The sequence below is a fragment of the Micromys minutus genome, assembly GCF_963924665.1.
Source record: "Micromys minutus genome assembly, chromosome: 26".
Classification (NCBI taxonomy): domain Eukaryota; kingdom Metazoa; phylum Chordata; class Mammalia; order Rodentia; family Muridae; genus Micromys; species Micromys minutus.
The window spans coordinates 8,272,628-8,294,406 of record NC_137961.1 but is presented as its reverse complement, the minus strand read 5'-3'; positions in this window follow the sequence as shown (position 1 = coordinate 8,294,406).

Sequence of the window (21,779 nt, the reverse complement as noted above, 5' to 3'; positions counted from 1 at the left end):
GAGTTAAGAGCTTGAATAAAGCAACAGGTGCAGTTAGGAAAGGAAGGTCTTCAGATCCACAGTAGATGTGAGCAGAGGGGGAAGGAAGGGTGCAATATATGTTCTGTTGCAAAAATAGGAATAGGGCTGGAGAATTTGCTTTGGAAAGAGTATTGAAGGTCTCCAGTTAGCTTACATGTTTTCTTGCCAGTTTGTGTGTTTGCAGGGGATGTCTGCTGGTGCTGGTGACTACAGTACTGGGATGAATTAGAAGGAAGGTTGAAAGAGAAGGTCTTTGAGCTCCACTGGGAAGGGGGTCATTGATGAAACAGAGACGACTGCAGCAGATGTTCTGCTACAAAGTTGTGGATGAGACTTGGGGTATCAGAACTTGAGAAACAGAAAAGAAGGTGAAGGTCTGTTGTCAGCCTATCTGGCATTTTGTCAGGAGTTGCTTCTAATTTTCAAAAAGGGTGATGCATTTATATCTATACATCAGAGAACATGAGATATTGAACAAAACTGGTCCCAGTCTTCTGTCTACAAGTGGTACCTTGGTGTGTTGTCCTTTGTGGTTGTAGTAGGGCTTGGCTTTGTAATTATGCCCATATTCTTAAATGCTTGATAGATGATATAAATTCACAAATAATAAATGAGTGGGTGGACAAATAAATGAAAGACTGGTAAGATGGCTAATAACTGCATTTGTATAATCAAGTGAAGGACAAATATCAGAATAAGATAAGACAGGAGGATGCAGCTCCAGGAGAGAAAGAGGAGGATGCTCTGAAAACTAAGATAATACCAGGACAACTGAAAAGTGTGGAGAACATGAGAAGTAACAACTAATTTCTAGTTAGGAAGAGGGGGAAAAGTGGTCCATTCCTGGAATCTGCAAGTGGAGACAGAGAATTCAAAGTTATTTTCTTTTACAAATTTACTTTATAGATGGCCATTGTAATGCTGCTAGGGAGTTACCATTTACTGTCATCCTTAAATGTCTTCTAGGTCCTTAGCTTAGGATCTGAGACTGCAAGTCCAGCTCCTTAGGTAGATAGGAGGTTTACACAGCAAAGATATTACATATTGCCAAGATTATTTTAAGTTTGCCAGTGTTGTTCTTTTCTGAATAGTTGTTACCCTGGTTCATCTTGCCCACCTAATAGAAGTGTTTTGTTTTGTTTTGTTTTGTTTTTTGTTTTTTTTTGTTTTTTTTTTTGTTTTGTTTTTTTGTTTTTTTAAGAAAAGCACAGGGGCCTTAACGACAGACCAGGATCTAATGTTATTGGCTACCTTGTGCTGTCCCCTTTATCTAGAGCCTAGCGTCTGGTCAATGCTGGAGAACAAACATTTATACCCTAGCATCATCAATTTCCCTTGTCTCTAACAAGCCTAACAAACTACTTATCTTTAGGGTATTTGGGGATAGCACTCCCATAACTAAATTCTATTCTCTATGTTTTAATGCGTCCTAAGCATCTTTTTTTTAAAAAAAAAAATCTTTCAACATCAATTCTATTATTAGTTTGAGTTTCTTCTTCATCATATCTCCTTGTTAGAACTGCTATAAAACTTTTATGAGCTCCCATTTAAAATTCTGTGTCATAGAAGCCTGCAAACTCTGGGTCTTCTTGTTTGACCACCTAACAAACTAGCTCAAGGTCAGAACCACCTGTAACTCCCTGACCTCTATCTGAGAGGTATTGAGCTGAGTCAAACAGTTAAAATGCATGTTACAAATGATAGGCCTAACACAATCAGAGGGAAAATATATTTAACCTGCACGACTCAGATTTTTCATGCTTACAAAACCAGTGCAATGTGAATGACACTGCCAACTCCAAATTTCATTTGAAGATATATTCTGGTACCCTTGAGCCACAGTTTCACAGACTTCTATGTATCTCTGATATAGAATCTAAGAAAACAATTCCCAAGGCCAATAATTTTGAGCTGAAAATCTTTCAGTTCAAGCAAAGATACTTTGGCCTTAGACCTGCTCTGACTCAGTGACCTTAAGGCCATTACAAAATGTTTTATTTCTGGTGGCTGACTAAAAAGCTAAGTGCTCAAAAGTTTCAGTTGAACACCATGAATAAGTTATGGAGATTTATTGCACTGCCTTATCACTGCAGATAATACATCATATAGCTCAAAATTTGCAAGAGAATATATTTATAAAGGTTTACTAAATATGCATATCAATATCAATTAGCTCGGGTGTGCACATCAAATTGTGATGTGTGGATTGCTGTCTGTACACAGGTAAGGAAAGGTGTGAGATAAGGTTAGAGCCTGTGATTGGGCAGTGGAAAGAGAAGGTGGGCTGAGAGTTTTAGAGGGGGAACAGAGGGAGACAGAGGGGCAGAGAGGAGAGACAGAGATAAGGAGACAATATGGAACCTACATGAGACAAAAATGGAGCAGACCCAATTGTCATGGGAGCCATAAAAACTGGGGATTTCTTAGAGAGGCAATAAATAATATGGGGCACATCTGTTTAATCTATGTGTGCAGCTTGTATCTATATCAACTGAGTTTTGGGTTCTTTGTGTGGGCACTTTGTGAGTTGAAAATTTACTGTTATAAATCTGACTGATAAATTGCAAGTCTCTGGAGTTTCTTGATATGGGGCTGAGGGTTTAGAGCCAGTTTTGGCAGACTAGCCGCAGGGGACAATGACTGGGAATGCGAATGGTGAGCAGCAAGGGAACCTCAGGAAATTGGGAATGGCACAGATTGCCAATGGTGGAGGAGAGACCATGATATCAAAGAGTAGCCAGCATTGGTATGGTTTGTTTTTTAATAATTACATGCTACAGTAACATATGTATATGTCAAAACATTATGTTGTAGTTTGTAAACATACACAACTTTATTTGTTTATTTTATATCAGTAAAGTCATATGATATTAAATATCTTAAAAAGCAGGCACCAAAATTGAACTGAAGGTCAACTCAATAGCATGGGACTTATCGCTGATACTATAAACCTAACCAACTACACATGGCTGGTGATGGACAATAAGGGAGAACCTACTGTTGCCAATTTTCTAGACCTGTATATTTCCCAATGTAATCTAAACACCCATAATATTTTCAAAGATCTTGTGGTGGTTTGAATAAAAATGGTCCCCATTGGCTCCTAGAAGTGCCACTCTTAGGAGATGTGGCCTAGGTAGAGTATGTGTGGCCTGGTTGGCAAGTCCAGCGTCTTTTGCTCTCTTCCTGCTACATGCTGTTCCAGTTGTAAAACTCTCAGTGACTCTCCAGCACCATGTCTACAAGCATGCCATCATGCTTCCCACCATGAGTTACAAGCCAGCCCCAAGTAAATGTTTGCCTTTATAAAAGTTGTCATGGTTATTGTATCTCTTCACAGAAACAAAACTTTGACTAAGACACCCATTATCAAATAAGCTTCTGTTTGCAGCAAACAAAGGCCTTCGGAGAAATCCACAGTTGGTAAAAATGTAGAGAGTGACTGATCATATAACCATTCCCCAATACATATTAAACATAACTTCTACATCTAAGTCTCAGGGAAGATCATGGGGGGAGGGCAGAAAAATTGTAAATTACAGAGGTCTAGGACATCTGGTGTGAGATAGTGTCTTCTATACATGACAGAGATCTACACTCATGGAATCTCAACCCAATAGAATCCAAAGAAAGACATGTATATGACAACACCAGCTAGCATGAGAAAGTAAATGAGGGAGTCTCACAAAGTTGTAGACCGAGATAAAGAGCTACAAAAAATTAATGAGGGCTGAAAGAATGTGAATCAATATTTTACAAGGGATAAGCCCGTGATGGGCTATCTAATTCTAAATGGTCAGCCCTAAACACATGTACCTGTCGACCACAATAAATGAAATCAACAGGTTGAATTTATTTATACAAATATATCAGAAAAATAATTAAAGGAAAGAAGTGGTCATGAAGTTCAGAGGAAGTGGTAGGAACATGAAAGGATGTAGAAAGAAGAGAAAGTGGAGAAGTGGAGTGAAAATGATATTAATACAATAATTGGTATAAAATTCTCAAAAAAATAATAAATTTATTTTTAAACTTCAATGTGTCATGTTCATAAAATATGTTAGTAGAGTGTTTTTATTGTTTGAGAATTTCATATATGCCTGCAGTGTGTTTCGTTCATATTTGTTCCTTGTTCCTTCTGAAATTGCATCTTCACCTACCCACCATTCATCTAGATCCTCTCAGTTTCACGTCCTCTTTTTTTTTTTTTTTTTAACAAAAAGTAACTCCGAGTAAAAGTTGTGCTGCCCATAAATTCTTAGGTGTGGGCCATCAACTGGAACCTGCTTGATCTACCAAGGGCAGCACTTTCAAAGAAAATTCACACTTCTTCCTACAAAATACATCAACTGCCAATAGCTCCTCATTTATCCCCTACTCACCTCTGATGAGTATCATGCCAGGTTGGTGGCTGTCCTGATTGGATGAGGGCTTATGCAGACAACCATAGCTTTTGTACCTTCATAAGTGCAGAGGTTCTTCCGTGTCCAGGAAATAATGTTTAGCGTTGAGCCTCCCTTGCCTCTGTCTCCTGCCATCCTGCTCTCTCCTCTATGATGGTACCTGGAACTTCCAAGTGAGGTGGTATGATGCAGATATCCATTTGTGGCTGAGCACACCACAAACATATTCTTTGCATTTGGACCACTTATATATTTCTGTTTTAATCCCACCCACTACACACAGAAACTTGCCATGAAGTCTGACTACAAGATATTTTTAAATTAAAAATTCCATGGAACAAAGACATTTTATTAAGATGCATTTAGCTAATTGTTCTGTTAAAAGGCACACCAATTAGTTTCTTGTTGGTGCATTTATTTATTTATTACAAAATAATACTTCCTACTTTGGGAAATTAGTAGTCAAGATTTTTAAAATGTCAGATAAGCTTAAGCAAAACACTATGCTGTTCTCAAAATGCTTGTATAAAAAAAGGATAGAAGTAGAGGTATAGATAGAGGGAAAGATATAAGTAAAAATGTAAGTAGAAGTATAGCCAGATGAGAAGATGTATAAGTAGAAACATAGCCACAAGAAGAAGAAGTTCACTGTACCAAGGGCTCAGCCACCCACAGCTGAGCTTTGGGAGGAACTCAATCAGGAAAAGGAGTAGGAAAGCTTTGTAATTGGTTAAAGATGGCTTTGGGCATGCTCTGAGTACAATCCATTGGCCTGAAAACACTGATAGTAGGTTTGATGGTTTATATATGCTCGGCCAGAGAGTGGCACTTTTAGAAGGTGTGGCCCAGTTGGAAGAGATGTGGCCTTGTTATATATAGTAGGTATGGGCTTCTTGGAGTAGATGTGTCACTGTGGGTGTGGCCTGGAACATGTGCACACTCCCCACGTGGAAAACCTGACCTGTGGTCTTGTAGACCAGAATAGATAACACCATGAGCTATCTAGAGGCCCTGAAGGTTTAGCCAATAAGCTTCATTTCCTGGACACTCCTTTCTGCAAAAAACATTTAATATCTGCCCCACCCTAATGAGGTAGAATATACCCATTTTCCGAGAGTCAAAGGCCCATAGAACCTTGATTCTCTATTCCTGACTCTTCTGTATAGTTCCCAGTAGGAACTGGATGCCAGCAATTCAGGGAACCCCAGCTTTGACCTAGCATCTCTGGGTTGTACCTGCCCAAGTAGCTGTTCCCAAACCACAGCAGCAGGGTAGAATGTGAAACCACAAAGAATTGAAAAGAGGCACTTATATGCCATTTTAGCACAGCATGGTAAATTATATATAAATGGTTACAAAATGTAAAGAGGGATTAAGCTAAGGAGTCAGTAAATTGTAAGAAAGTAAATATGTGAGGGAAATAATGGAATATAAAGGCCATTAAAATTAAAAAGTGTAGTTTATGCAGGCTAATGTTCCTGATGTTTTTGGCACTGTATCATCACTATGGGTTAAAGTAATTCTCTTGATGGTATGAAAGACTAGAGAATATATGCAAGAGAATGTATATTCTTCCTTTATGCAGAGCTGAGAGAATAAAGAGTTCTTTTTCAGTTTGCTATTTCCTGGCCAACTTCAGGTCACAATACTTCCCGTGCCTAAGTAGGATGTTTGTGGGTGATGCATTCTAGTTCTGCATGGCTGATAACAGGATAGTTTCCAGGATCCCTTTCTGTAACTAATGGCTGTGTCCCAAGACAATATTTAGAAATTACTGTGATAAACAGAAGAAACCACATAAGAATAAAAATTTGCTATAATTTCACCTTAACATTTCGTTCACTGTCTTTATCTGACGTGTGCAAGGATGGGGCAGTAATCATGCCGGGGTCTCTGCAGCAAATGGTGAGATCTATTCTGAGATGCATGCGGTGGCACATCACAAAAGCTTAAGAGTTGAAAAGCTAGCTAAAATATTGTGGTGTATTCAGATCAAGCACTCATCTGCCCCAGGTCAGGAATGATTAAAATTCAAAACACATCTGTTTAAACGATCCACTGAGATGTACTCATCCTTAGGTACATTTAGAGTGAGAGGGATTACAAACTCATTTGCAGAATGCTAGAATAAGTTAGAAGCTACTACGAAGAGATCATATGAGAAACTGGGGCATTTCTTCCCCTTGGCTCACAAAGGAAACCACACATTTCTGAGAGAAATGAGTGAGGCACCCTGAGTCATGGTGACCTTCAGAGTGTTACAAAGCCACACACTCGCCACAGTCAGTTTATACAGTTCAAAGACCTTCATGGCGGGCCTCTCCAAAGTCCACTAATTAGGAGTAGGGAATCTCTCCAGCTTTGTTGAGAAGTTAGCAGAGTGCACCCTAATTAGAGAGTGAGCAGTCTTTGGCCACATCTCAGGTATTTCTACACATAAAGAAATGACAAAAGGATTTCTTTTGAGTGCATTTCTGCGTCCTGAGAGTACATGGTCACTATACCCTGTGACTATATCACAGGAGATTGAGATGAAGGTAGAGGCCCTGAGGAAGATGTACATGGCCCACACAGTGTCAACAAGTGCTTGAATTTTATTCTTCAATATTGTGTCTGTATCTCATATCATTCTATTGCTTTTCTGGTCTTGAGAATCTAGCTTGGTGTGTGAACGCTCTCTGTGTCCTGCTAGAATGGGAACTGGCTTAAGGCTGGCATTTAATTGCTACTTGTCATCATCCAAAGAACATGTGATGGTCCTGCTAAGCAAAAGAGAGGAGCCACCAGCATTTTTCACTTTATGTGAGAAGACTGAAAACAGTTGAGGTGCTAGATATGAACAAGACCTAATAGTGAGGTTGTTTCAGAGTAACAATGGATTCACATCCCCTTTAGTCATTTCCTGTTTTTATTAATAAAAAGACTGTATAAGTAAATATAAACAGACAGACAGTAAAGGGTTATTTGCAAAGGAGATATCAGAAAAAACAAAAGCATACATACTAGAAAGAAAGCAAGTGATCTGTCAGTGAGGACCCATTGGAGTTGGGGTGCTGTGTTTATGGGCTCAGAGATATGGGTGAAAGAGGCCTATTTGGTGGGTATCAACTATGAAAATCAAGTTACAGAGCTATGTTTTGAATGCATGTATGTCATCGACTGGAAGATGACAGACATGCCCATTACAGGCTAATTTACTCTTACCAATGTAGATCTGCCAATAGCAAGTCACAAATCACTGGTCCTGTAAACTATGTCATTAACAAAGACTTAAACTTGCTAGAGAATAGAGCAGTAGGAAGATCACGTGGATTTTCCTCTGGCTGGATAAAAGAAATAGGCAGTTTGTCTTATTTTAGTAAAATAAAGAGAGGAAGGTATCAGGAGAAAGTAGATCGTTGTTTCCCGACTGTCTACTGTGCTGGGAGACTAGGAACGAAAAGAGGTGAACGGAGCTTGGCATGTAAAAAAAGCCAGTTTGTAGAGGAAGACTGAAAGCCGTGCCTTCCTGGAATAGAGCAAAAGAACCCAGATAATCTATCCGGGAGGCAGCTACAGGAGTACATAACACCAACACTTCCAGACCTTCGGGGGTTCGTTTCTGATTTCAGAGCCAACTTCCATTCTTTGGGATGATTTGTACTTCTTTAATAAACTGTATGTGTTTCACATACTACTAATATGAAGAGACACCATAACTAAGGCAACTTATAAAAGAAAGCTTTTAATTCAGAAATTGGTTACAGTTTCAGCAGATGAATCCATGACCATCATGATGGAAAGTTCAAGACTAGCAAGCAGGTATGGCTCAGCAGTTTACAGTGCTGACTGCTCGTCCACAGGTCCTGAGTTCCATTCACAGCAACCACATGATGGCTCACAACCATCTGTAATAGGATCTGATGCCCTTCTTCTGGTGTGTCTGAAGACAGTGACACTGTACATTAAATAAATAATTCTGTTTTGTAAAAAAAAAAAAAAAAAAAAAATCCACTCCATTAATTAGAGAATTTCCTTTGGCTTTTCCTTCTCTTATACTTTGTCTGGTGTCTGTCCACAAATGTGTTGAATAAGCACATCAGGGATGTGCTTACATCTCAGACTATATGCCCCTTGTCATCACCTTTGAGTATATATGCCTAGATCATTCCAAAGGTTTCAAAACCGATCTCTATTTTCCTGTCCTTGCCTCTTGAAGAGCTTCTCAACTTACTATGAGAAACATCCATTTGGGGCCTAATTTAGTCTTCCAGAAATCCTAAGTGGTTTCTCCTTTCATGAATGGAAAAAGCCAAAATACTCACTGTGTTCCAGAAACTCTTCATGATCAGCATTCTATCCCTTTGCTTCAGAGATATGATCTCTACAAGACTGATTGCTCGCAGACTGAGTAACACTCTTGCCCTGAACTTCTTGTGAACCTACTGTCTACTTCCCTTCATCTACCAAAGTAATCATGGGTCCTATTTCATCTAATCTTGGGCATGCTCTCTCATTACGTCTATTTCTATTTTTCCCCTTAAATAATTTTTATCACTACCATGGAGTTTATTTTATTTACTTTTATAGCCCAGCATGATATAGGCTATCAATTTGTTTTATTTACTGCTAGATTCCTAGAAACTAAAATGATGTCTAGGCTATATGAACACCCAATATGCATTTCAAAAACAAGTAATTCAATGGGACAACATCAAAGGAATAAAAACATAACAATATCACAGCACACAAAGAAACTTGGAATTTAAAAATTATCTTTATCAAGATTTTGCCAAATTTCCATGTAAGGGAGATCTCAGCACCCTCCACAGATAAGGACAGTAGTCCCTGTCACTTAAACACCTGCACAGGCCCTGTCAGAACCTATATTGTCCAATCCTGTACCAAGAGTCCTGCCACTCTTCAATGTATTTTTTTCAATACACATACTTACATCCTGGTTCTTCCTTCATCTACATATTGACAACAATGGCTTCCTTATAGAGATTCAGCTTCTTCCTCTCCCTCTCCCTCTCCCTCACCCTCTCCCTGTCCCTGTCCCTCTCCCTCTCTCTCTTTCTCTTCTCTCCTCTAGTTACATTAACCATAGAATTAGTTCACAAATTTAAAACCTGTGTTGATGTCAATGCTCTAATATATATTTTTGTTTCAATAACTCTCACTTATAATTATTTAGCTCTGCTATGTTCAACTCACCTTTAGTTCATTAAGATATGTTGTGGTCCTTCACAGATGTCTACATATTTGATCACTAAGTTTATCTATTTTTTCTATTTTTATTTAATTAAAGCAAATAGTGTTCTCCAATAGGAAATGTAGATTCCTTTTTTATTTTTATTTTTTTATTGTCTGGCACAAAGTACCTGAGCAATGCCAGAAAAGCAAATTTAAAACTTGAAATTAGCTAACTATATGGGTTTTTTCTTTTCTTTAAGATGAGAACAGTATACACCCATCTCCAGTCTACCTAGTGGCTGGCATATAAAGTCAGTAGATGGTTGGATTATACAAGCATCTCAGCAGAAAAAGCTAATTGCAGCCAGGAAAGGTCCATTGTGTTTCTGAAGCTTTGTAACTCTTGCTTGTCTTTCCTCCCAAATGTCTATACTTTGAAAAGTACCTGCAGAAGAGGGGTCCCCAGTGGTAGAGACTCCCTACTGCTTTTCCACTCATTCTGTGAATCCCAACATTCTTTTTCCAAGTATTTTCTCCTTATTTCCTAAGGTAAAATGCAATGTAATTAAATGTGTGTGTGTGTGTGTGTGTGTGTGTGTGTGTGTGTGTGTGTGTGTGTAAGAAAATGCTGACCCTACTTTCCATACTTAAAAAAACTCCTAAGATCTTACAGTATTAGTTTTAGACAGTATTAACCCCATATCCATATAAGAAAAAAGCTAAAATAATAACTTACTTGCTCTTTGGTATTTTAATGATACATTTCTATGCCAACCAAATCCAAGATTTGACAAGCTATGAAATATTTGTATTTCAAGGTGACCTTTAGCTTAACTTCTTTATAACAAGCCATGTGAGACAAATTATTCACCAAGCAGGAGATTCAAACTTTTTCCCAATGTTGTCAATCAAGCAACAGTTAGACTCTGTTATTCTAATTAAGTACTTACTTTCTAGGTCTAGAGGTTGAACTATTCATATCCTATTTCTGCTCTGCATGAGTAAGCCTCTGCATAAAGGCAAAAATTCAGGAACTGTGACTAAACCAAGTCTGCTCTCTATTGTTATAAAAATCAAATCATACTTTCAAATATCTTCCATGTAGGTTCCTAAATTCAACCTGTATGTCATAATCACGGTGGACCAGACAACTTTATATTTAAAGTCTTTGCTCTTAAAATACATTTATGAACTCTGGTAAGTAGAGATCAAGCCTTGGTGATGAGTGAAACTCATTCTGAGAACCGATAGTCAGGAAAAGTCAGCCCTGTGCCCCTACCAAGACAGATAGACATGACACCGCTCACAGCATGACAAGGAAATGCTTTATGAGTTCTCAGTGCCTCCAAAAATGAACTGGAGAGAGCATACCCTAACATCTTGACAGCACAACTCTAGAACAAAAAGAATACTCCCAAGAGGAGTAGATGGCAGGAAATAATCAAACTCAGAGCAGAAATCAACCAAGTTTAAAAAAAAAAAAAAAAAAAACATACAAAGAATCAACAAAACCAGGAGCAGGTTCTTTGAGAAAATCAACAAGATCAACAAACCCTTAGCCAGACTAACTAGAGGGCACAGGCATAAATTTAAGATCAGAGCATCTGTTGATTAGATTTTCTAGACTGGTGCAAAACATGCAAATGAGTGAAGGAACTTGGAATTGAAGACAGGAAAAGTCATGTGTCATCAAGAATGGCTTCAGAGCAGTACAGGAAGATGGAGGATTCAAGACAGTCAGATACCGACTGGAAAGCTGTCTAAAGGCTGAAGTTCAGACAGGAGAGATGCTGGCTTAGCTAGGCAGGAAACAATCTTTTATGGGTTTCGTTTTTTCTAAGACAGGGAGTGTCTGTGTAGCCCTGGCTGTCCTGTAAATCACTTTACAGATAATGCTGACCCCAACCTCAGAGATCTGCCTGCCTCTGATTTCCAACTGCAAGAAAGGGATGAAAGGCCTTTATCACTACACCCAGGCTACCAAATTCTTAAACTGACACATAGAGAAGAGAAAATTTATTTTAAAATATTATGCTTTAACCATTTTAGATTCATTCAAATATAAACAGATTGCTTTATGTATTTTTGACCTGCATATATTTCTCCATATTAATTTTCTATTTTATTCTGGTTATTATGTATGTATACATTTATTATTTAGTATAGGAGAGGAACATAGAGTTGTAGTGGTGCATATGTGAAGGTCAAATGTTTCAAGAGTCAATTATGTTCTTTTCATATGTGGCCGAGGAATTGAACCCAGGTTGTCAGGGTCGACAGTAAGCACTTTCACCTGTTGAGTTCTCATGCTAACCCTGCTACTAACTTTAACTTAAAATAAGAAGTAATAGTTTCATTATGACATTTTATCCCACATAATATTTGTATTCACTATTTGGTTGGGAGTTTCACATAATGTACTTAATCACACTCAATTCCAACTCTTCCCAGGTCCACCCCCTCCCCAACCCTTCTGACCTCCCCCTCAAAAAAAAGGAAAGAGAAAAATAACCCGTCCAATTTATATTGCCCATACATTCACTAGAGCATGGTCAAAGAGTCCCCAGTGGCCGCACCCAGGACCCTGCCAAAAGCCATCAACTGTGAAGAGCGATGCTTCAGAATCTGTATCTCCACTGACCTCTCTTCAACAACTTTCTGCCTAGACCGTTTCTCCCCGCTCCTTTGGGGTGGGCGTTGGAGGAGACGTTAATGTAGGGCAGTACCAAGACAGTCACAGCAGGCATGGCTCCTATGGTAGGCTAGAAGCAGAAGTGGGGTAGAGTCTCTCCTGCACCCCTGGGGTCTAGGTATCCTGCACCAGGCCACAGCTGACAATCTGTATCGGCCATACAGGGCTGGGTACACAGAAGAGAGCTAACACACCAAGCCAGTGCCCACTCCTTCCCTGGCCATAGGCCCTTGGTTGCTGTGGGGGAGCATTGGACTGCAGCAGTGCCCACAGCCTACAAGCGTAGCAGTCTTGCAGGAGTGAAGGAGCACCGAGGACAGGGCAATGTACAACAGCCTGAAGCACCATCCTGACGCTGGCCACTGTAAGCTACCCAAGAAGACCCAGCATTTATGCTGCTTCAACAAACATGAACCAGACCAGAGACTCCTTGCTATGAGTATTTCCATGGAAAGCTGTTTGGGCAAAACAGTAAACCAAGTGTAGTGCAGTTTGACAAGCAAACATGAGATGGAGTGGTGGGAAAGTTAGAGGAACAGAGTGGCACATGGAGCTACTAGAGATGTGGAGGCACTGACAGGAGTGGGAGAAGGCAGCGGGGAGTGGGGAGTATATAGTTGCCAAGTCGGGCAGGGTGCTGTGTGGTAGCCAAGAGCTAGTGCAGGCTCTGCCTCTGAACATACTGTACATAAAATCACCCTGGCTCTGAGCAGTGACAGAATGTCTGAGATGGAGAACAGTTGACTTTCTGGACGAGGACTCTTGAAGACTCCAGGATTCATGTTGCCCCTTGAGGCCTGAAATCCAGGGGGCACGTTGGTGTCCGTGGTCTATACTGCCACCTGAGGTCATGCCAGTATCAGTAGCCTAGTCTACCACTGAAGGACAGGACCATGTGTGTGGCCTGTGCTGCACCTGAGGCCATGTTGAGGTCTGTGGTCCCTGCTGCTGCCAAGGGCCATCTTAGTGCCCATGGTCATGCCGTGGCTAAGGGCTGTGTTGATGTCCATGATCAGTATTACCATTGAAGGTCATGTGGTTACTGTGGTCTGTGCTGCTGTCTGGGGCTATTGAGTGGGCTTTAAGTCCACTTATATAGTTGTTGGTCACTCCCAAGAGATAAGTGCCACTATTATACCTTTGGGGATGTTTTTCTCATGCTGGTCACTGTGTTTCTTGGAATCTCAGTTTGGTAGGACTACCGACAGCTTCATTCTTCTGATACCCTGACTCTCATGTTTTTATTCTATTCTGGCTCTCAAATGACGGCAAAATGTTCACCCACATTATTGACAGTTTAACAAGTTAAGTACTAGTCTCTTGAAGAAACACCCTTATGAATACATTAAGAAAGAAAAAGATCCTGTTCTTTGGGTATTACTTAACCCAATACAAATAAACAAACAAACAAACAGAGAGAGAGAGAATTGAATTGTTAATCCATGACAAATATCTTACATACATGATACTTGGAATTGTAGCCTTACAATGTACTGAAATATTTTAGAAAAACATCTTTTAGCTTACATTCTTTAGTTAAAATTTTCCTGTTTGCTATGGGAAAGCATCAAAGTTTCTGAGAAAATATACAAAATGTGAAATTCTGGAAAATATCCTCTTGATAATAAACATAACAATCTGTATTTCTCCCCTTAGGAAAAATGTTTGCATCTTGAAATAAATAACACTATTAAGATGAGTGACAAGTTCTAAGAAAACCTCCTTTAAAAAAGAAGCTTCTTTTGTTTGTTCTGTACAGTAAATACAGTAGAAAAGGGGTTTCTCAGAATTCAGTGGTCTACGTTTCTGTGTGTTTTTAAGGCAAACAAACAAGGTTGGGTCAAAGTGGGGCTCTTCTGCTTCTTCATCCTTCCAATTTCAAATTAACATTTAGCAGTGAAAGCATGAAAATAGCTAAAAGATAAACGAGACTTCATCAAACTGAACTCTGGTGTGTATTAGGCGATAGTATCGAGGAAATGAAAAGACTGTGTACAGAAAGGAATTGGATGCAAATCATACATTTGAATTAGATTCAGGATCTTTAATACATTACAAAGAAAGGAACTAAACTCCACAAATTCAAACCAGATAAACACAAGAACTTGAACAGACATTACTCTAAAGAACATGTAGCAGTGGCCAAAATACTCATTAAGGAAAAGCAAATCAAACACATTGTGATGGCACTTAACACCCACTGGACAGACAGGCAGTAAGAAGTTTTATTTAGCATGTGAAATGACACAGGACAGCCTCTTTGAAAAAAACAGTCCGGAAATTTCTCAAATGGTTAAATACAGAATTAACACTTGGTTCATTTATTCAGTTTTACATAAAAGAAATGGAATAACCTTCACATAGAAACTAATACATAATTCATCGTAGCCAAATATAGAAAATAGTCAGATGTTTTGGTTCATTTCTGTTCCTAAAACAAAACAATAAAACTAAGACCTAGTAACTTGTTTAAAAGTAGGTGATTATTTGGCATTAGACCTGGAGACTTGTAAGTCAAAAACTTGGTATAACATGTGATATTAAATTTCTTACTGAATCAAAGGATACATAGGGTGGGGCCAAAATGACAAGAAAGAATACCAAGGAAAGCACATTTTTATTTCCAATCTAGTCCCTTGGTCTTTCATTTATTAATCACGTAGTCAATTAATGGATAATCCATTCATATAAATGGAACTGTCATAATCAAGTCCCCTCACAAATGTCTTACCTACCAACTTCCATTAATATATGCTTTACAGATTTTTTTTTCAACACATAAAACTTGGAGGATACATTTCACTTGTGGTAAGTAACTATGAACTTATAAGTGGGTCAGTGTACAATAGTACAATGGAATAACTCTGTCATAGAAAGGTCTTGAGATAAACCTCAAACAAATTCTGACAGATCCGGATTAAGTTCCTATGTTACAATTTTAGCCCCTTCCTTCAAACTGCCATTGCATGTATCAGTCACACCCACTGTCACCTGAATACTGATTGGTGGGACAAGGCACTTTTTTTGTTTTAATTTTATTTGATACATTTTATTTACATTTCAAATGTTATCCCATTTCCCAGTTATTCCTCCATAAACCCCATATCTCATCTTCCCTCCCCCTACTTCTATAAGGGTGCCCCCCACCATCCCACTGCCTCCTACCTCCCTGCCCTGATATTCCCTTACGCTGGGGCATCAAGCCTTGGCAGTACCAAGGGATTTTCTTCCCATTGATGCCCAACAAGGCCATCCTCTGCCACATATGCAGCTGGAGCCATTGGTCCTTCCATTTCTACTCTTTGGATAGTGGTTTAGTCCCTGGAATCTGTGGTTGGTTGGTATTGTTGTTCTTATGTGGTTGCAAACCCCTTGAGCTCCTTCAATCCTTTCTCTAACTCCTCCATTGGAAACCCTATTCTCAGTTCAATAGTTGGTTGTGAGCATCTGCCTCTGTATTTATCAATATCTGCAAAGTCTCTCAAGAGACAACTATATCAGGCTCCTGTCAGCATGTATTTCTTAGCATCAGCAATATTGTTTGTGTTTGGTGGTTGTAAGTGGGCTGGATCTCCAGGTGGGGCAGTCTCTGGATGGCCTTTGCTCCAGTCTCTGCTTCAAACTTTGTCTTCTTATTTCCTCCTGTGGATAGTTTTGTTCCCCTTCCAAGACAGACTGAAGCATCTACTCTTCGGTCTTTTTTTCTTCTTGATCTTCATATGGTCTGTGAATTGTATCTGGAGCTTTCTCCCAGCTATGTCTGGGTACAGAGAGCTGTGGCACAGGGTCAGACAAAAACTGGAAGAATTGTGTCCCAAATGGCTTCTCAATTCCTGAGTCCTGAAGGTTCCAGGCAGTTCCCTCAGAGCAGAAGTGGTGGTCTTCTCACTGTTCTCCAGTATGTCAGGACTTTGTTGGGACCAGCTCTCTTCCAGTGGGGTCTGGATACAGAGGGCTCTAGCACAGGGTTAGCTCCAGATGCATGTAAAAACCGGAGGCATCCTGTTCCAGACTGCTCCTAGGTTCTTGTATCCTGAGGGCTCCAGGCAGGTTCTTCTTGGGCCAGGAGTTTGAGCAGCAGTGGTGGTCTCCCCTGTGTCCTCAGATGTGTCCGCACTCCTGGGAGACTGTCTCTTCCAGCTGAGTCTGGGTCTGGCTGACTCCATCTTAAGGATGGAAGCCATTTTGTTAGAAGGCCCGAACAAGTTCAATCCTGATTGTTGTAAAGTTCAAGTTGACCGTGCTTTAACATGTTTCTGATATTTGACAATATGGGGTTTGATAAACACCCTGAATATACTCTAATAAGATAATATACTCTGCTAAATAATTTTGAAATATTCAGCCAAGTACCTACATAACCAAAAATTCTCTGGAAACACAACAGTCTTTGAAAATGATTTTGTCATGCAGTTTTTAGAGAATATAAAATGTATCTTCTTGTGTTTGATGCTATTTTATTCAAACCCAGTTTTAGGGAGATATAGCTACCTGACAGAAAATAAAGCCTACTTGATGTTACCAAAGAATTTTGATAATGATCTTTACCCTCATTTGGTGGGATTAATGCCTGACCTAAGATAACATAGACGTCATTTAGGCTGTTGTGAAGTACAAAAGCCGTCTGTCACAAGGATAAGTTTTATAGGCTAAAATAAATGCTCAAGGTTTTAGAGATAAAGCATTTGGACTGAGCAAAACATAAGTTTTGAAAGATACAGGCTGAGCCTAGCTCATCAGAAAGGTAGCATCACCAGGTTGTAAAGGTACATCCATTCCTAGTGTACCAGGAGGGACAACTAAGTAAGCACTTCATCCCATTGAGGAGGGAAACAGTGTATTTAGCATCCCTGGTTTCCCCGGAGCTTATTAGTTTGCCCACGAGTTTGATGCCCTCTACATTCTGATACTGACACAGGAATAAACGTGGCTGACTATTTGTGTTCTTTAATTAACATGTTCATTCAGAAAATCCATACTGGAAGTATTTATAGGGGCATGGTCTGAATTGTATATTGACTACGTAGAGCGATGTAAGGAATGCATTATTGCTACTATCATGAACCATGGTTTGTGTTTATGCCCCATTGACTGAACACCTTCACTCTATCTGCACTGTGCTGACCACCGAAGGTTCAAATTCAGGTGACATTTCCCATTTCAGGACCTGGTGTGCTAGAGGCAGCAATTAACACACTCATGGCCAGCTATTGAGCAAAGCATGAGAGATAATATGTGAACATACCAGAAAGATGTATACACAAATATTTCATGTACCAGTTGCTGTTATCATTCTAGAAAACTGAAGGGAAATTACTCTGTAGTGTGACTGGGTATGTGGACTTGTGCAAGTTTACACATGAGTGGGGACCAGAATGGATGGTGAGTGGCTTTGTAAAACACACTTCATTTACTGAAGCCCCGTCTCCTGCTGAGCCTAGAACTCCCTGATTTGGTGAGTCTAGCTAATATCCAGCTTGTTTCATGGCTCCTGTCTCTGCTTTTGGAGTGCTGGAATTATTGGAGCCATTGGGCCTCCCTGGATGTTAAATGGGTTCTAGGAATCCACATTCCACTACACATATTTAAACAGCAAGCATTTACACACTGAGCCAACTCTCCAGTCCTGGTGGGAGGTGGGTATTGCTAATAGATCATATGAACCACTCCATCTGAAGAAAAGAGTTTTTTAGTAGAATCTTAGGAGACTCTATATTAACAGGAAAAGAATTAAGAAGCAAAGTGTGCACCTACATTATATAGTGTTGTGTTCTTTGATGAGAATTAGTACTTACAAAGATCTGAGGTAAAAACCATAATCCTACTTTGGGGCTACCTCTGTGGCTTTCCATGCTGCATCACCAGTCACCAGAGAGACATTTGAGCATCCCCTATTCTTGTCCTCAGTAGCAGCACTTTTGAAGGGAATAATGTGAATAACATGGGGGTATAAAATGCCAATAATGTAACTACAGTATTGTTTCCCTCTGTACTAACAATCCAGAAATCAGTTGTCTTCAATTTCACTTAAACAGTACCAATGACTACTTCAGTTTTCAGGAAATAGGATCCTTAACTATAACATCTAAGTTTCATGTTAAAGCCTTAGTTCCAACCTCTTTAGATAGGCAGGCACATGTTCTCAACAGCCATTGCTGAGTGCCAAGAACTCAAGTTCTGCCTCTATGTTTCTCAACTCTTCTTCTCACAGCTCTCCGTTAACCGTAGACTGGGTCTCCACACCTCATTTGTCCTGGAGAATTCTTAAAGCTATCTCGGGTCATCATAAATTAGCATTTTCAAGGTCTTGTTAGAACAAATGCTGATAAAGCAGCTTTTGAGTTTTCAGCTGAAAAGTCTGTATCCACTGGAATTGAGAACTACTCGCCAAAGTTTTCCTCCTCATGAAATGGGGGTTGGATATGAAATGCTTCAACAACTGAGAGGCTTCATTTTTAAGCAAGAAGATTGGTTAGTCTGCATGAACTGCATTTTAGGCTCTGGTAAATGCACTAAAACAAATGATCAAAAAAATGAGTAAACTTAAAACAGTCCCACTGAAATCGGGGGCAAAACAACGCTGCCCACTCTCTCCCTATATCTTCAATATACTTGCAGTTCTAGCTAGAGCAGTAAGACAACTAAAAGAGACCAAGAGGATACAAATCAGAAAGAAGAAGTCAAAGTATTGCTATTTGCAGATGATATGATAGTATATATAAATAACTCTCCAAATTTTACCAGAAAATACCTTTAGCTGATAAATATCACCAGCAAAGTGGCTAGATATGAAATGAACTCAAAGAAATCAGTGTCCCACCTTTACAAAAACAATTAATGGAAGCAGTCATCAAAAGCCTCCCAACCAAAAAAAGCCCAGGTCCAGATGGGTTCAGTGCAGAATTCTATCAGACATTTATTGACGACCTAATTCCAACACTCTCTAAAATAATCCACAAAATAAAGTCAGAGGGAACACTACCTAACTTATTTTTCAAGGTCACAATAACCCTCCTTCCTAAACCACACAAAGACCCTACAAGGAAAGAGAACTTCAGACCAATCTCACTTATGAACATTGATGCAAAAATACTCAACAAAATTCTTGCAAACTGAATCCAAGAACACATCAAAACGATCATTCACCATGACCAAGTAGGATGCAGGGATGGTTTAATATACGAAATCCATCAATGTAATTCACATGGTCATCTCACTAGATGCTGAGAAAGCATTTGACAATATTCAACACCCCTTCATGTTAAAAGTCTTGGAAAGAACAGGAATTCAAGGCCCATACCTAAATATAATAAAAGCAATATACAGTAAACCAATAGCCAACATCAAACTTAATGGTGAGAAACTTGAAGCAATCCCACTAAAATCAGGGACTTGACAAGGCTGCCCACTCTCTCCCTACCTATTCAACATAGTACTGGAAGTCCTGGCTGGAGCAATTAGACAGCAAAAGGAAATCAAACGGATACAAACTGGAAAGGAAGAAGTAAAAACATCATTGTTTGCTGATGACATGATAGTGTAAGTGACCCCAAAATTTCCACCAGAGAACTTCTATAGCTGATAGACAAGTTCAGCAAAGTGGCTGGATATAAAATTAACTCAAACAAGTCAGTAGCCTTCCTCTACTCAAAGGACAAACATGCAGAGAAAGAAATTAGGGAAAAGATACCCTTCACAATAGTCACAAAAACTATGAAATACCTTGGTGTGACTCTAACTAAGCAAGTGAAGGACCTGTATGACAAGAACTTTAAATCTCTAAAGAAGGAAATCGAGGAAGATCTTAGAAAATGGAAAGATCTCCCATGCTCATGGATTGGAAAGATCAACATTGTAAAAATGGCCATCTTACCAAAAGTGATCTACAGATTCAATGCAATCCCCATCAAAATTCCAACCCAATTCTTTATAGAGCTGGAAAGAGCAATGTGAAATTTCATCTGGAATAACAAAAGACCTAGAATAGCGAAATCCATCCTCAACAACAAGAAAACCTCTGGGGGAATCACCATCCCTGACCTGAGACTATATTACAAGGCAATTGTGCTAAAAACTGCATGGTACTGGTTCAGAAATAGGCACGTGGATCAATGGAATAGAATAGAAGATCCAGAAAGAGCTCTCACATATATGGTCACTTGATTTTTGACAAAGGAGCTGTAAACATTCAATGGAAAAAGTACAGCTTCTTCAACAAGTGGTATTGGTCCAACTGTCACTCAGCATGCAGAAGAATGAAAATAGACCCTTTCAGATCAACAATTTATAAGGGATTTCATAAAACTGAAAAGGTTCTTTAAGGCAAAGGACATTGTAATGGACAAAATGACAGAATATACATTGGGAAAAGGTCTTTGCCAACCCTCCATCTGACAAAGGGCTAATATACAAAATACATGGGTCTTTAAGACTTAAGCTATAGCCATGGAAGCCTGACTTTCCTAATGTATTGTTTTTAATATGAATGATAGAGTATATTACTCACAAATGCTTCTTCACCATCTGATGTGTCTTAAATTTCTCCAGTTTAAACTAATTCTCCATTCCAACTTAGAGAACTCAAGAAGAAACTCACAGGGGCCAGTCCTTGAACTTCAATTCTGTATGTTAGACTTCCGAAGCAGATTAAGGAGACAGAGCAAGAAATATAGCACGCTAACTGCAGCAGAAGTGACTATTTATTTCGAAAGACAAAAGGACCAACACTCTCTCATGGGAAGAAAAAATGTCTGAGGAAGGAAAGGGTAATATTTGGAGAATTTATAGGATACTTGAGGAATATCCTATGAATAAGAATAAAAAGATAATTGTAACTGAAGAATGCTACATGCAAGCCAGCAATTTCTTCCTCCACAAAGTACTTGCTCAATAAAAGGACATTTTATCTTTAGAAACTGCCTTGTCGCTTTCAGGTTTTTGCCTGTGCTTAGAGCTGACCGAGTGCCAGAGCTCTCTTTACTAAAACTCCTCTGGGAGAGAGCTAGTCTCGGAGGAGTGCTGACACACCTGAGAGCACAGGTGAGACTCACAGAAATGCTGACACACCTGAGAGCACAGGTGAGACTCACAGGAGTGCTGACACATCTGAGAGCACAGGTGAGACTCATGGGAGTGCTGACACATCTGAGAGCACAGGTGACACTCACTCACAGGAATGCTGACACACCTGAGAGCACAGGTGACACTCATGGGAGTGCTGACACATCTGAGAGCACAGGTGAGACTCACTCACAGAAATGCTGACACACCTGAGAGCACAGGTGAGACTCATAGGAGTGCTGACACACCTGAGATCACAGGTGAGACTCATGGGAGTGCTGACACATCTGAGAGCACAGGTGAGAATCATGGGAGTGCTGACACACCTGAGAGCACAGGTGAGACTCATGGGAGTGCTGACACACCTGAGAGCACAGGTGACACTCATAGGAGTGCTGACACACTTGAGAGCACAGGTGAGACTCATA